Genomic DNA, 13,877 nt, shown 5'->3' on the forward strand with positions numbered 1-13,877 from the left:
AATCAACTCCCATGTTTCACATACAACGTGAATAGTTAAAGTGGAAGTCCTTTTAAGGCATCTTTGGGCTTGCTCTGCGATCTGGCCAGTTTAGAAGAATTAGCAGGAAACAAACCATGATTTCTTTTCACTGATCCAGTCTCTGGGTTCCTATTTAAAGCCCAGGGACGCCTGGGTGGTTCAGTCGGCTAAGCGTCTAACTCTTGATTTCCGCTCAGGGCATGATCTCAGGTTCCTGGGATCCAGCAAGCCCTGTGGCCCCTGCTGGGCTCCAAGCTCAGCAGGGATTCTGCTTGTCCCTCTCCCTCTGCCCCACCCCCTGCTTGAGCTCTCTCAAATCAACAACAAAAAACCCCAATTAATTCTTAACACACGACACTTAACATACTTACTTTGCTTTCTCCAGTAGTCTTTCTTGGCTGATAATCTCAGTTTTACTGCTTTCAGTGATCTTACTTTTGGTACCTGGCATTCCAAAATGCCATGTGACTAAGCTGTGTGTGAAAGAAAACATAAATAACCATCATTAATAGCAGTCGTAGTGGGACTTCAGTGTATCTAACTGGCTCCAACTCTCTTAGAAAAACGAACCTTCTGTGGGATTAGAGCCAGTAATTAACTGCTTATATACTTTTTTTCCAGGGAAAGGAAGACAGGGGATACATTTAGGTTGAAGCCCCCAAAGACCCTGAGATACGGGTACATATCACATGGCATCTATTTAAAGAAGTCTTGCTTGCCTTGCAGTTTTTGCCCTTAGCCTTCGGAGTCTAAACTAGTAGTTCTCAAACTATTTAGTCTCAGGACCTTTTGACACTTGTTGCATGTAACGTAAGTAACATTTTAATGAAAAATTATATTTTCCCAAAAGGAAAAATTTAGTGAGCAGACTGGCATTTTTTCACATTTCACAAACTCCTTTGGTGTTCAGCTCAATAGCAGGCAGCTGAATTTCTCATCTGTAATCAGTTGTGATATCACACATCATGTAGCTTTTGCAAAGTCATGTGTTACATGAGAGTTTGAGAATAAAAATACATAATATTATAATCAAAGAGTTGTGTTACGCAGTCTCAGAGAAGTCTGACAGAACCATTTGCATCAAACAGTGGTATGTAAAGAGGAGCAGGGTTAACATTCTGGTCTACTCTTGTACAGAAAATGGAATTAGCACTGTAGCTAGATTTGCTGATCCCAATGAATGGAGAAAACCTATAGTAGAAATACCATACTGAGCCTTGTTCACAGGTGTACATACCGTTTACCTAATAACCCTTACAACAATCACAAAAAGATATTTTTCCCCATGAGGAAGCAGGTGCAGGGGTAAATAAGCCCATTTCCTGAGGGTGTCATCGATGACTGATAAATGATGGAGCTGAAATTCAAGCTCAGGTCTGAATTCAAAGCTCATATTCTTCAGTAAGTTACATTATGGCTCAACTCACAACTGGAAATGTAGAAAGAGATCAATTTATGTATGTGAAAAAGTTCTGAAAAGGTAACATCCAAATAAAAGTGACTATGTGATTACAGATACCCAAAGGACCATAACTAATCTATGTGGATAATGTAATTTTATTCCTTCAAAAGGTAACTGTAAAGAAACTTTTCAAAATATGGTCCTTGCTTGATGATATGTCAAAGTTAAAAGATAAAATGTCATTCAACTCTGACAACTTTTTTTAAATTTTTTATTTTTTTTACTGTCTTCTCTTTCCCAGCTTTTTTGAGGTATAATTGACAAATAAAATTGTAAGACATTTAAAGCATATGACATGATGATTTGGTGTACGTATACACTGTGAAAGGATCCCGCTGTCAAATTAAGTAATCAGTTGCGATACTTATCTCACATATTTTTGCTCTTGTTGTTGAGAACATTTAAGTTCTTCTCTCTTAAGCAAATTTCAGTTATCCACCAATACAGTTTTATCAGTTACAGTCACTACGTTAAACATTAGATCCTCAGACCTCATTCATCTTATACTCGAAAGTCTGTACCCTTTTACCAGCCTCTCCCTGTTTCCCCCACCCCCCAGCCCCTAGTAACTATTTTTCCAGTCTCGGTGTCTGAGTGGAACTTTCTGTTTGTTTTAGATTCCCCATATAAATGACACCATCTGACAACTTTTAAAGAAACATGTTTTCATTCATTTACATAGTATAATGAAATTCAATATAGAAAGTTAAGAAAATACAGGAAACAGGTTTTTATTTAACTTGTTTTTAAAAATAGGTAATATAATTTACATGGTATAAAAGTCAAGTTATAAAAGTGTATGCTGTGAAAATTATTCATCCCGCCCACTCTTTCAACACCCCTTACCCCAACTCCTATCCAGTCCAGTTCCCTCCCTAGATAAAACTATGGTTACCAGTTACTTGTCTATCTTTCAGAGATACTCTAAGGCAAGGTTTTAAAAAGAAACTTGAAATTTCCATGTTGCTAAGGCAGCTAGCAAAGGATTCTTGATTTGCCCTTCCTCAAGTCTCATTTGTATACTGATAAAATCACATAAGAGCTGCAAAGGTAGAACACAACAAAATATGAATCAATGATTAGTCAGATCACAGGAGTAATCCCCATCAACCCCAAACATAAGGCTGACCATGAGGAAGGGCAGCGAGGCCAGGCAGGACGACAGGAAGTAGGGATTATCTCAGGGTAAGATGACAGGTGATCTGTTTTTTCCTGGAGTATAGAATTACAGTGCTCACTCCTACCTACTTCTCTGCTTCTGGGTCCATAGGGAGATTTCAGTTCTTTGACCCTTAAAATTAGGTGGGCCCATGATGTGGCTACCTCTAACCAAAGCGTTATGAGGCCAAAGCATTTAATTGCAGAGAAGAGTCCCTTCAGTGTTCTCTTCTCCTGCCACAGGGAATAAAGAGGCCATGTGTTCCAGATGGTACAGCTTGAAATGGTGGGGCCTCTGTTAACCTGGGTCCTTGAGTGACTGTGTGGAGCAAAGCCCCTGATGATGCAGTGGATGTATGGTATACACAAGAAATTAAAGTCTGTCATATTAAGCTGCAAAGATTTTGTGATTATTTCCTATGGCCTATCTGAACACATTTCCATAGAATTTGAAATTTTCAACAGCATGTATTATTTATATTATCAGAATTTTTAAAAAGCAATAGAAGAAAACAACTTTGAAAAGCAACAGTGCAAATGTCCGAAAATTGGTAAAATAAAAACTCAGTTTTAATTTCCAATACATTAACTGCCTTTGCATTGTTTTGTTCTGATTTTCTTTATATTTGTCTATATTGGAAAAGAAGGTCTCAATTCAATGACCTAATAAGTTTCTACCTTAAATAAAGGGTGAATTAAACCCAAAGTAAGCTAAAGGAAGGCACTAAGAGCAGAAAACAATGAAGTTTATAAAACAAACAGAACAACCAGTGAACCAAAAGCTGGTTCCTTGGCAAAACAACAACAGCGAATTGATAAAACTTCAGCCAAACTAAGCAAGAACCTAACAAAATTAGGAAAGAGAGGACCTCACTACAGATCCTACAAACATTAAAAGGATAATAAGGGACTGTTATGAATAATTTTAATAAATGAGACTACTGTCACAGGACAAATTTCTGGAAAGATACTACCAAATCTCATTCAAAAAGATCCCTAACAATCTCTATTAAAGAAACCGATATTGCACTTAAAAACCTTCCCACGAAGAAAACCTAGGCTCAGTGTAGATGAATTCTACTGACATTTAAGGAAGAAATACCAAACTTGAAAGAAAACAGTAGAAATACCTCCTAACTTCTTTTACCAGACCGAAATCACCCTGATACCAAAAGCAAAAACATTTCAAAAAAACTAAATTATAAATCAACATCCTTCAAGAACAGAGTCAAAAACCCTTAACAAAGTATTATCAAATTAAACCCATATATATATATATATATAAAGAATATACCCTAATACATCACAGCCAATGCAAGCTTGGTTTAACATTAGAAAAATCAATGTAATGTAATTCACTATGTTAACAGAATAAAGGAGAAAAACTGTACAATCACCTGAATTGACACAGAAAAAGCACTTAACAAAATCCAACATGATTAAAACTTCCACAAACAAAAAATAAGAGGGAACTTGGCAACCAGATAAAAAGCAGCTGTGAAAAACCTAAAACCTACATCTAACGTCATGCTTAGTGATGAAAGAATGGCCATTTACCCCCCTAAGATCCACCCTTCACTCAACATTTTTTTGGAAACTTTATCCAGTGCAGTAACGCCTTAAGAGGAAGTAAAAGCCATGAAGACTGGAAAGAAAGAAGTAAAACTGTAATCATGGATCACGTACTTAGAAAATCTAAATCTATAATAAAGCTACTAAAAGTAACAAATTTAGCAAGGTTGCAGGTTTTTTAAAAATCCTATTTCTAGACACGTGATAAACAACTGAAAAATGAAATAACATTTTAGTGGTAGCATTAAAAATATGAAACATTTAGGGATAAATTTGACAAAGCATATGCAAGACAGTATTCTGAAAAAAAAAATTTTTTTTTTTAAGATTTTATTTGACAGAGCCACAGCGAGAGAGGGAACACAAGCAGGGGGAGTGGGAGATGGAGAAGCAGGCTTCCCACCGAGCAGGGAGCCCGATGCGGGGCTCGATCCCAGGACCCCAGGATCACGACCTGAGCCGAAGGCAGACGCTTAACGACTGAGCCACCCAGGCGCCCAGTATTCTGAAAAATTTAAACAATATGGAAAGAAATTGAAGATCTAGATCAATGAAGATATATACCATGGGTTGGAAAACTCAGTATATTTTTTGGTTGTTGAAACTGGCAGGCTGATTCTACAATTTATATAGAAATGTAAAGGACTGAGCAGAGCCAAAATAATTTTTAAGAACAACAAAGTTGGAGGACTTATACTACCTGATTTTAAGACTTGTTATAAAGGTACAGAAAGAGGGAAGAGGGGGTGGTATCAGCATAAGGATAGTCCTATATCAATGAAACAGAAGAGGATCCAAAAATAGACACATATTTATGGTCACTTGATTTTCAAAAGCAAGGTAATTCAATGGGGGAAAGGACAGCCTCTTCTAAAAATGACGCTGGAAAGTGGATATCCATATGGGAAAAATTACATCACATCATACACAAAAATAAACTCAGAATGGATAAGACTAAATGTGTGTGTGGGGAGGGAGATGGGTGAAATAGGTGATGGGGATTAAGGAGTGCACTTGTGAGGAGCAGTGGCTGTTGTATGGAAGTGCTGAAATCACTATATTGTACACCTGAAACTATTATTATACCATATGTTAACTAGCTGGAATTTAAATAAAAACTTAAAAAGACTTAAAAATTTTTAAAAACTTAAAAATGCCAATGTGAAATGGAAATTTCTGGAAGAAAAAAGAAAATCTTTGTGATCCTGGGTGGGTGTATCTGATTCCTCAGCCTGCCATAACAAATTAACCACCGGGTGGCTCAAAACAACAGGAATGTGTTCTCACAGTTCTAGAAGCCAGAAGACCAAAGTGTCAGCCATGTCACACTCCCTTTGAAGGCCCCCCGGGGGGAATGCTTCCTCATCTCTTCCAGCTTCTGATGGCTGCTGGTAATCCATGGCCTGTAGCAGCACACTGCCAATCTCTGCCTCTGTCTTTACATGGCCTTCTCCGGTGTGTCCGCTCTTTTTAAGAACGCTACTGCATTTAGGGTCCACCTTAATCCTATATGACCTCACCTTAATTACATCTGAAAACCTAGTTCCAAATAAGGCTGCGTTCCAGGTGGACATGAATTTTGGGGGGATCCTAGTCAATCCACTAAAGTAGGCATAGCTTTTCTTAGGACATCCATGTGCATATACACAAATTGAAAAACTGGGCTTGTTAAAAAAAATACTTCTCTTTAAAAGCATAGCTAAGAAACAGAAAAGGAAAGCTACAGACTGGGAGAAAATATAATAAAAATGTGACCAGTGACTTGAATCCAGAATGTAAAAGTACTCTTACAACTCAGTAAGACAATTAGCCCATTAGCAAAATGGGCAAAAGGTTTGAACAGACACACTGAGCAGACACAAATGCAAATGAAAACCACAATGAGATGCTGTTGCACACCCACAAGAATAGTAACATTTAGAAGACTGACAGTACATGTGTGGCAAGGAAGTAGAAGGACCAGACCTCTCAAACACTGCTCACTTTGGAGCCTTCTGACAATGTTAAACATTCAATTACCATTTCATCCAGCTATTTACCCAAGAGAAATGAAAACAGATGTCCACAAAATGTGTACACAAATGTGTATAGCAGCTTTATTCACCATGGGTCCAAACTGGAAATGTTTCATATGTCCATCAATAGGAGGATGAATAAACAAATTGTAGTGTACCCATATAATGTACTTCTCAACAATAAAAAGGAATTAATAAAAAGGATATATGCTACACAGGGATAAATCTCAGAAATGTGCTGAATGAAAAGAACCTGACACAAGAGTACAGACGGCAAGATTCCATGGAATTCCAGAAGAACAAAACTAATCCAGGAGCCAGACAGACAGACCATCAGTGGAAATCTGGGGCTAGGTGGGGGCAAGGGGGTACCAGGGAGCTTTCTGTAGAGATGCAAATGTTCTATACTTGGGATTGAGGTGGTGGTTCAACAAGAGGATACATTTTTCAAAATTCAAACTGTACCCGAAAATGAGTGTATTTATTTTTTAAGGATGTTCATCTCACAGTATTGGATATACAAGTGAAAGCCCAGAATTAATTTAAATATCCAACAATAAGAAATTGTCTATATAAATTATAATACAACTTCCAATGAAAGATGGCATTTTGAATAAATGCAATTACCTCTACTTGCTCTCATAATGCCACGAAACTAACAGTAAATTGAATTTGTACCTGATTCTACAATGAACAAGCAAACCTAATTTGTTACATGTGAGGACACTAGAGAACCAAGTCACTATGTTTTTAAACTGGTAAAAATAGGAAACAATCAAGCATTTTCTTCTGCCTTTTCTTTTTTTTTTAAACTGTACCACTAGGTGACAGAATAGTGAGGGGATGTTTACTTTTATAGAAGCACTCTAATAAGTGAATAAGGAATAATAAAATTTGAAAATCACCATTCTGTAAATCCTGATGTATTAATGGAGGCAGCCAATAATCATCAGTAGCTACTAACATCCAAAGGGAGAGATGGAAGGATGTACCACCATCTCTATGAAGGAGACTTGCCGAAAACAGAACCTGACCAAGCCTGCAGATTCAACTACTTACTTAGAAAAAACAGAGGACAAAAGAACATGTCACATAGCCCCAGGAGATGCAGTAAGCAAAATCCAGATGGAGGTCAACTCTCCAGGACAAACAACTATATGTTCAATAAACTGTATCAGTAACAAAAGATGAGACTTCAGGTACATCAACTAAGTGCAACGCGTAGAACTTACCTGAATTCAATGAAACAATTACATTTATGGGGTGCCAGGGTGGCTCAGTTGGTTGAGCGTCTGCCTTCGGCTCAGGTCATGATCCCAGGGTCCTGGGATCGAGTCCCGCATCTGGCTCTCTGCTCAGCGGGGAGTCTGTTTCTCCCTCTTCCAGCTACTCCCCCTACTTGTGCACACTGTCTCGCTCTAATAAATAAATAAAATCTTTAAAAAAAATTACATTTATAAGAAACTGGAAATTAGAACACTGCCTAGAAATTTGAGGTATTAATGAGTTATTAATTTTTGGCATTATAATGGTATTTTGTGATGGCTGAACTGTGGTCCCCGAAATTCGTATGTTGAAGCCCTAATCTCCAGTACCTCAGAATGTGACTGTATTTGATTATGAGGCCTTTAAAGAGATAATTAAAATGAAATGAGGCCACCTGGCGGGGGGGAACCTTATCCAATCTGATTGGTATCCTTATAAGGAGAGATTTGGACACACACAAGAGACACCTGGGCTGTGTGCACACAGAGGAAAGACCACACAAGGACATGCCAAGAAGGTGGCTCCTGCTAGCCAAGGAGTGCAGCCCTAAACAACTTCTATGGTAATTCAAAAAATGTAAAAATACATACTGAAATATTTACAGATGAGATATGTTCTCTGGAATTTGCTTCAAAATAATACAGTATATGTGTTTGGCTGGGGTGGGGGTTGATGGGAGTACAGATGGGGCAGGACTGACCACAGGTTAATGGTTATTCTATTTATTTGTATGTATGTCCGAAATTTTTCATAAATTTTTTAAAAGCAAAAACTTCCGGGGCACCTGGGTGGCTCAGTCGGTTAGGTGTCTGCCTTCGGCTCAGGTCATGATCCCAGGGTCCTAGGATCAAGCCCCGCATCGGGGTCCCTGCTCCGTGGGGAGCCTGCTTCTCCCTCTCCCACTCCCCCTGCTTGTGTTCCCTCTCTCACTGTCTCTCTCTCTCTGTCAAATAAATAAAATATTTTTTAAAGAAGCAAAAACTTCCTATGACAAAAGAATTTATAGCAGACACCAGGCCAAAAAAAAAAAAAAAAAAAAGTCCAGAGGCTGGAAAATGAATGGATGAATGGTAAATGACTTAGCATCCTGCTACACAAAGTGTGGTCTGAGGAGCAGAGGCATAGCATCACCTAGGAGCTGTTATAAATACAAAATCTCAGGCTCCAACTTGGACCTACTGGATCAATCTGCATTTTTATTTTTTATAAGATTTTATTTATTCATTTCAGAGAGAGAGCACAAGCAGGGGGAGAGGGAGAAGCAGACTCCCTGGTGAACTGGGAGCCCAACGTGGGGCTTGATCCCAGGACCCCTGGGATCATGACCTGAGCCAAAGGCAGATGCTTAACTGACTGAACCACCCAGGCGTCCCTCAATCTGCATTTTTAATAAAATCCTCAAATGAACCCCATATACTGCTAACAGACCGAAGAAAGCTAGCAGGGGAACAGGCACAGTGGCAACCTAATTTCTACCTCAGGGCCCTCAAAAGGCTCAGGAATTGCTGGCTTAGGTAACCTTGGAAAGGGATGCAAAGGTGGGTCTAAAAACAGGACTGTTGCAAATGAAAAACAGATCCCAGATCCCTTCCCTGACTCAATACAATAGCTGACTGCCTCTTCATGGAATAAGAATGGAGGTTTTCTCCTCTGGCAAGAGTAAAACAGATGGTCTCTGGACTCTGGAAAGAGTTCAGAATGGAGGGATACTATGCTGGAAAAAGAGGGAGACCAAGGAAAAATACACATATTAAAAGTTGAGACCTCTCCAGCTTCTTTTCCCCACTTGGATTTCTGAATACTATTAATCACAAAAATATCTAATGATACTGACCTTGAGTCTTCCCTAAGGAAATATCCTAGACAATGCCCTATTGATCAATATGATTACATATCCAAAGATCATCAGACATTCAAAGAAAATCTCCACTATGAAAAGTCAAACCCACAAGGAGAAAAAGACAACTTGGAGGAAAGAGACGCAATCAACATTAGAAGAAAACTTTATTTAGAAACTCATTGTTTTCAGGGAGGAAATACTACATCCATGAAACAAGAAGAGAGGCTATTTAAAATGACAACAACAGAAAACAAGAAAGCACTCTTGGAAAATAAAAATATGATCATGGCAGAAATGATAAGCTGAACATAAAGAATTCAGGAAATTCCCCAAAAAATTTAGAAAAAGAAGATAAAGGACAAAATTAGAGAACCAACCCAGCAGGTGCAAAATCTCAGTAATGGGTGTCACAGGAAGAGAATGAACTAGAGGGGAAGAAATCAAAGAAAAGGCTCTAGTATTTTCTAGAACTGGTTTTCCAAGAGTAAGAGAGTCCATCAGTGCCCACCTTGATGGAAGAAAACACTGAGATACATCACTGGAAATTTCAAAACAGGTGCCACAAAGAGATTACCAGTTTTTCCAACAGAAAAACAAAAACAAAAACAACAGGTTTCATTCAAAGAAATGAGAGCTGGGTGGGTGTCTTGAAAACAGGTAAATTAAGGGAAAGGAGAATTTACCCTACCCCATATGAGATATACCACTGGACAACCAAGTAGCAGATGAGGGGAAGTAGCTCTTTAAAGAGTGTTCTGACTTAAAAATGAAAAATAAATTGTAAACTTAGAATTCCAATCATTTTGCAACCAACTCTTCTTCCCCAACCTCCCACCCATGAATTAACAGGTATAAACCTTAAGCAACTATTGCTACTGTCATCACAACAGGAGAGAAACCAGACATTCTGTGTCTCCTACAGACTGACCTGGAGTCTGATAAAAATCTCCAGCTCAGCTGCCAATTTGGAAGAAATACAGAGGATATAACTTGGGAGTAATCCAAATTTCTATCAATAACTGAATGGATGAACAGTAGTGTATCCACACAATGGAATATTACTCAGCAATAAAAAAGGAAGAAAGTACCCAAACTTGCAACAGGGATGAATCTCAAAATAATTATGCTGAATGAAAGAGGCCAGGCCAAAAGAAAAAAAAAAAAAAGAATGCGCACTGCATGATTCCATTTATGTAAAATCTTAGAAAATACAAACCTACCTATAATAAGGAAAGCAGATCCTCAGTTGCACAGGAGATAGGGAGAGGCAAAGGGAGAAATTACAAAGGGGCACAAGGAACTTTTGGGGGGTGATAGGTGTATTTATTATACTGATGCTGGCGATCTTTTCGTGGGTGCAGACATATTATGCAGACACAGTCAGTATGTGCTGTTTACTGTATGTTAGTTAGACTTGAATAAAACTGCTTTTAAAAAAGGAAAGAAACACAGAGGACAGAGGGACCTACTGGGTGGTACCATGAGCATGTAATCAGCAAAAGTCACACTGTGGAAAACTCTAAAGGTCAAATGGTTCCGTTCTTCAATAGAAGAACAGGGGAAAGGGGAATGGAGAAGTCATCTATAGAGCAAAAAAGAAACTTAAGACATCTCAGGGGCACCTGGGTAGCTCGGTCGGTTGAGTGTCTGACTCTTAAATCTCAGTTCAGGTCTTGATCTCAGGGTTGTGAGCTCGAGCCCCCCCGAAAAAAGACATCTCAAATAATTTTTTTTAAAAGAGTAAGACTAAAGTCTCCAGGGATACACATTTGGGTGATTAAACCATCTTTTAGAAATACAAGAAAGTGACTGCTCTGTGAGCCGTGTTACTTTGGGGGAAAGGAGCTGGGAATGGGAGAGGCCGCACAGAAGGGCTGTATGGGGCAGAGGCCTAGGTCTTCATCTGAGTGGTAGTCACGAGGGTGTTCACCTTATAATCCATTAAGCTATACACTTTTGTGTACAGCACACCATCTAAATTAGAGAAGGGCATATGGCTACAGAGAAATTTCTAGAAGATGGACATTCCAAATACCTTTGAGTGTACTTGAGATTTACAGAATAGGAAGAATTTATGGTTGAATTAATGATAAATATAAATAAAGAAAAAAGACCAAAGGAAAACAAAAATGTTGTTCAGGAAAGGAAATGCAACTGTAATATACACACAACATTGGTTAGCTGTGGATGGTTTTTGCAGAGTCCTACTAATATTAACACTGGATACTGCTCTAAACATGATTAGAACATAATGATGTTGACAGCACGGTGCCTGGGAAATGTGCATGGGTACAATGGTGGTAGTGGGGCTTCCCAGCAAGACAGGAGAGGCCTGGATAATCACCTTCCCTTTAGGAAGTAAACAGCTAATGCTTAAAGTGAGAAATGCCAAACGTATAATAAGCACATTACCAGAGGTATGAAGGTAAATACCATCAGCAAAAGGAACTGAAGTTGCCCGTGAGGAGCAGAGGAGCAGGCAGAGAAAGGACTCTTTTTTTTTTTTTTTAAGGAATAAGCCTGTGACCCAACCAGGTAATCCTTTTGAACAATTTACCTTTGTCACTTGGGTAAAAATTAAAGTTATATTTGAAAATGACAATAAGGAAATTTTACTTTAAAACAAAAGTCTGTATTTCACCTATTTTTAGGGTACACTGTTCTCCACCATTTTTTATCTCTTAAGCCAGGATGCTGATGGCCTCTTACAGTCACTGTCCCCAGCATAAAACATTTTTCACAGAAACACTAGATTATGCAACCCATTATGTCAGTTTGTCTTGTAACCGCTCCTGTGAAGCTAGATCATTTGAGGTGTGTGTCATACTTCTCTACCGGAGGGGTACTTTCTCCCTTTTGTAATCAGTACGTGACTTCCAGGCTAAGACCGTGAGACTGTCAAACTGTGCTGTTCCACAACGAAGTTTCACCTCATGGTGTATCATCCATTTATCATCCTTGCCTGAATCAATTACCATATTGGGAAAACAGTGATTTTTCTAATTCTAGGATTCATTCTGCTTTCATGAACTGGCAGTTTTTCTTTTTCTGGAAATACATATTCGATTTGTTTTTATTCAATGTGTTATAATCCAGCACCATCATTATTCTTTTGAATGCCTGATTTTTCCCCAAATTCCTCCTGTCAGAGTTCCTTCAAGCTAGCCCCTGTGTCTTCTCGACGGGTCTCTCAAGTGCCTGTTTGCTTTCTGGCATCTTGAACTTCTGCTGACCCAGAGTCATTTTTTTTTTTTTCAAAGAATCCTAGTTCCTTTTATTGAAAAAACGGTATTGAAAAAGCAACATCTGAGCTCCAGGTACGCACATTACACTGGGGTGTCAGTGCATCTAGGCCTTTTCGGTAGGTGGGGCTAGAAATTTTTTTTTAAATCAAGACTTCATACTGATAACCTCCAATTCAAAGCCAACATCACAAGATTCTTCCTTTCACCTTACCTCATTCCATATTTTTATCTCCCTTCTCCCATAATGAGAACCTGGTTCCCAATTACATTAGCATGTCGATTTATTTGTTCCGACTGTAACACGTACTGAAGAGTTTCAGACTTACTACACCCCCACGACCGCCTACAACTAACAAGGAAATAAAGGGCAACATTTCTTTCCCGCTCTTCTTGTCCCCACTGTGGTGTCCAGTCGGAGCATTGTGATAAAAGTTACCAACTAGCTTTTTGTTGTACTTTGTGTTTATGTAATCAATTTGTTTTTATTAGTTGCTCTTTGTATATTCAATTAGAGGATTTGCTTTGTTTTCTTTTTTATGTAATTGAATATGTAAGATATTTACATGGTTTAAATTCAAAACTATATATAAACAATACTAAGGAAAGTCCCATTTCCATCCTTACCCCTCCAACCATATCCACCACCCAGTTACCATGTGTTTCTGGTTTATAGTTCCTAAGCATCTTCTGCAAAAATGATTTGTTGAGGTATTTCCTCTGGAAGAATTACTAGAAGTCAAACTGCGAGGCCACAGAGTAAATGCTTATAAGCTTTTGTTAGGTATCACCAAATTCTCTTCCATAGTGACTGCTGACTTCCTTTTTCTTTTCTTTTAAAGATTTTATTTATTTATTTGACAGAGAGAGAGATACAGTGAGAGAGGGAGCACAAGCAGGGGGAGCAGGAGAGGGAGAAGCAGGCTTCCCGCGGAGCAGGGAGCCCGATGCAGGACCCGATCCCAGGACCCTGGGACCATGACCCGACCTGAAGGCAGACGCTTAACGACTGAGCCACCCAGGTGCCCCCTGACTTCCTTTTTCTTACCACAATAACTGGTCATCATTTGTTATCATACCACATTGTTACAATATTATTAAATATATTCCTTATGCTGTACTTTTTTTTTTCTTTTTCTTTTTTTAAAGATTCTATTTATTTATTTGAGAGAGAGAGACACAGCGAGAGAGGGAACCCAAGCAGGGGGAGTGGGAGAGGGAGACGCTGTACTTTCCATTTCCATGACGGACTGACTTTATAACTATAAGTTTGTCCTCTGAATTTGCTTTCCCAGTTTTGC

The 13,877-nt window shown here is 38.7% G+C and overlaps 1 protein-coding gene across 1 annotated transcript in view; it reads right to left on the reverse strand.

Moving 5' to 3' along the window:
* GPR160 (G protein-coupled receptor 160) overlaps positions 1-13,877 on the reverse strand; it is a 49,862-nt gene that overhangs the window by 8,715 nt on the left and 27,270 nt on the right. The window contains exon 3 of the mRNA XM_028100828.2: positions 393-494. The gene's annotated coding sequence lies outside the window, so the exon portion shown is untranslated. The remainder of the gene's footprint in view (positions 1-392; positions 495-13,877) is intronic.

Source organism: Eumetopias jubatus, unplaced genomic scaffold (assembly GCF_037043125.1).
Source record: "Eumetopias jubatus isolate StellerSeaLion01/CBP00866 unplaced genomic scaffold, mEumJub1_p1.0 scaffold_1, whole genome shotgun sequence".
Taxonomy (NCBI): Eukaryota; Metazoa; Chordata; class Mammalia; order Carnivora; family Otariidae; genus Eumetopias; species Eumetopias jubatus.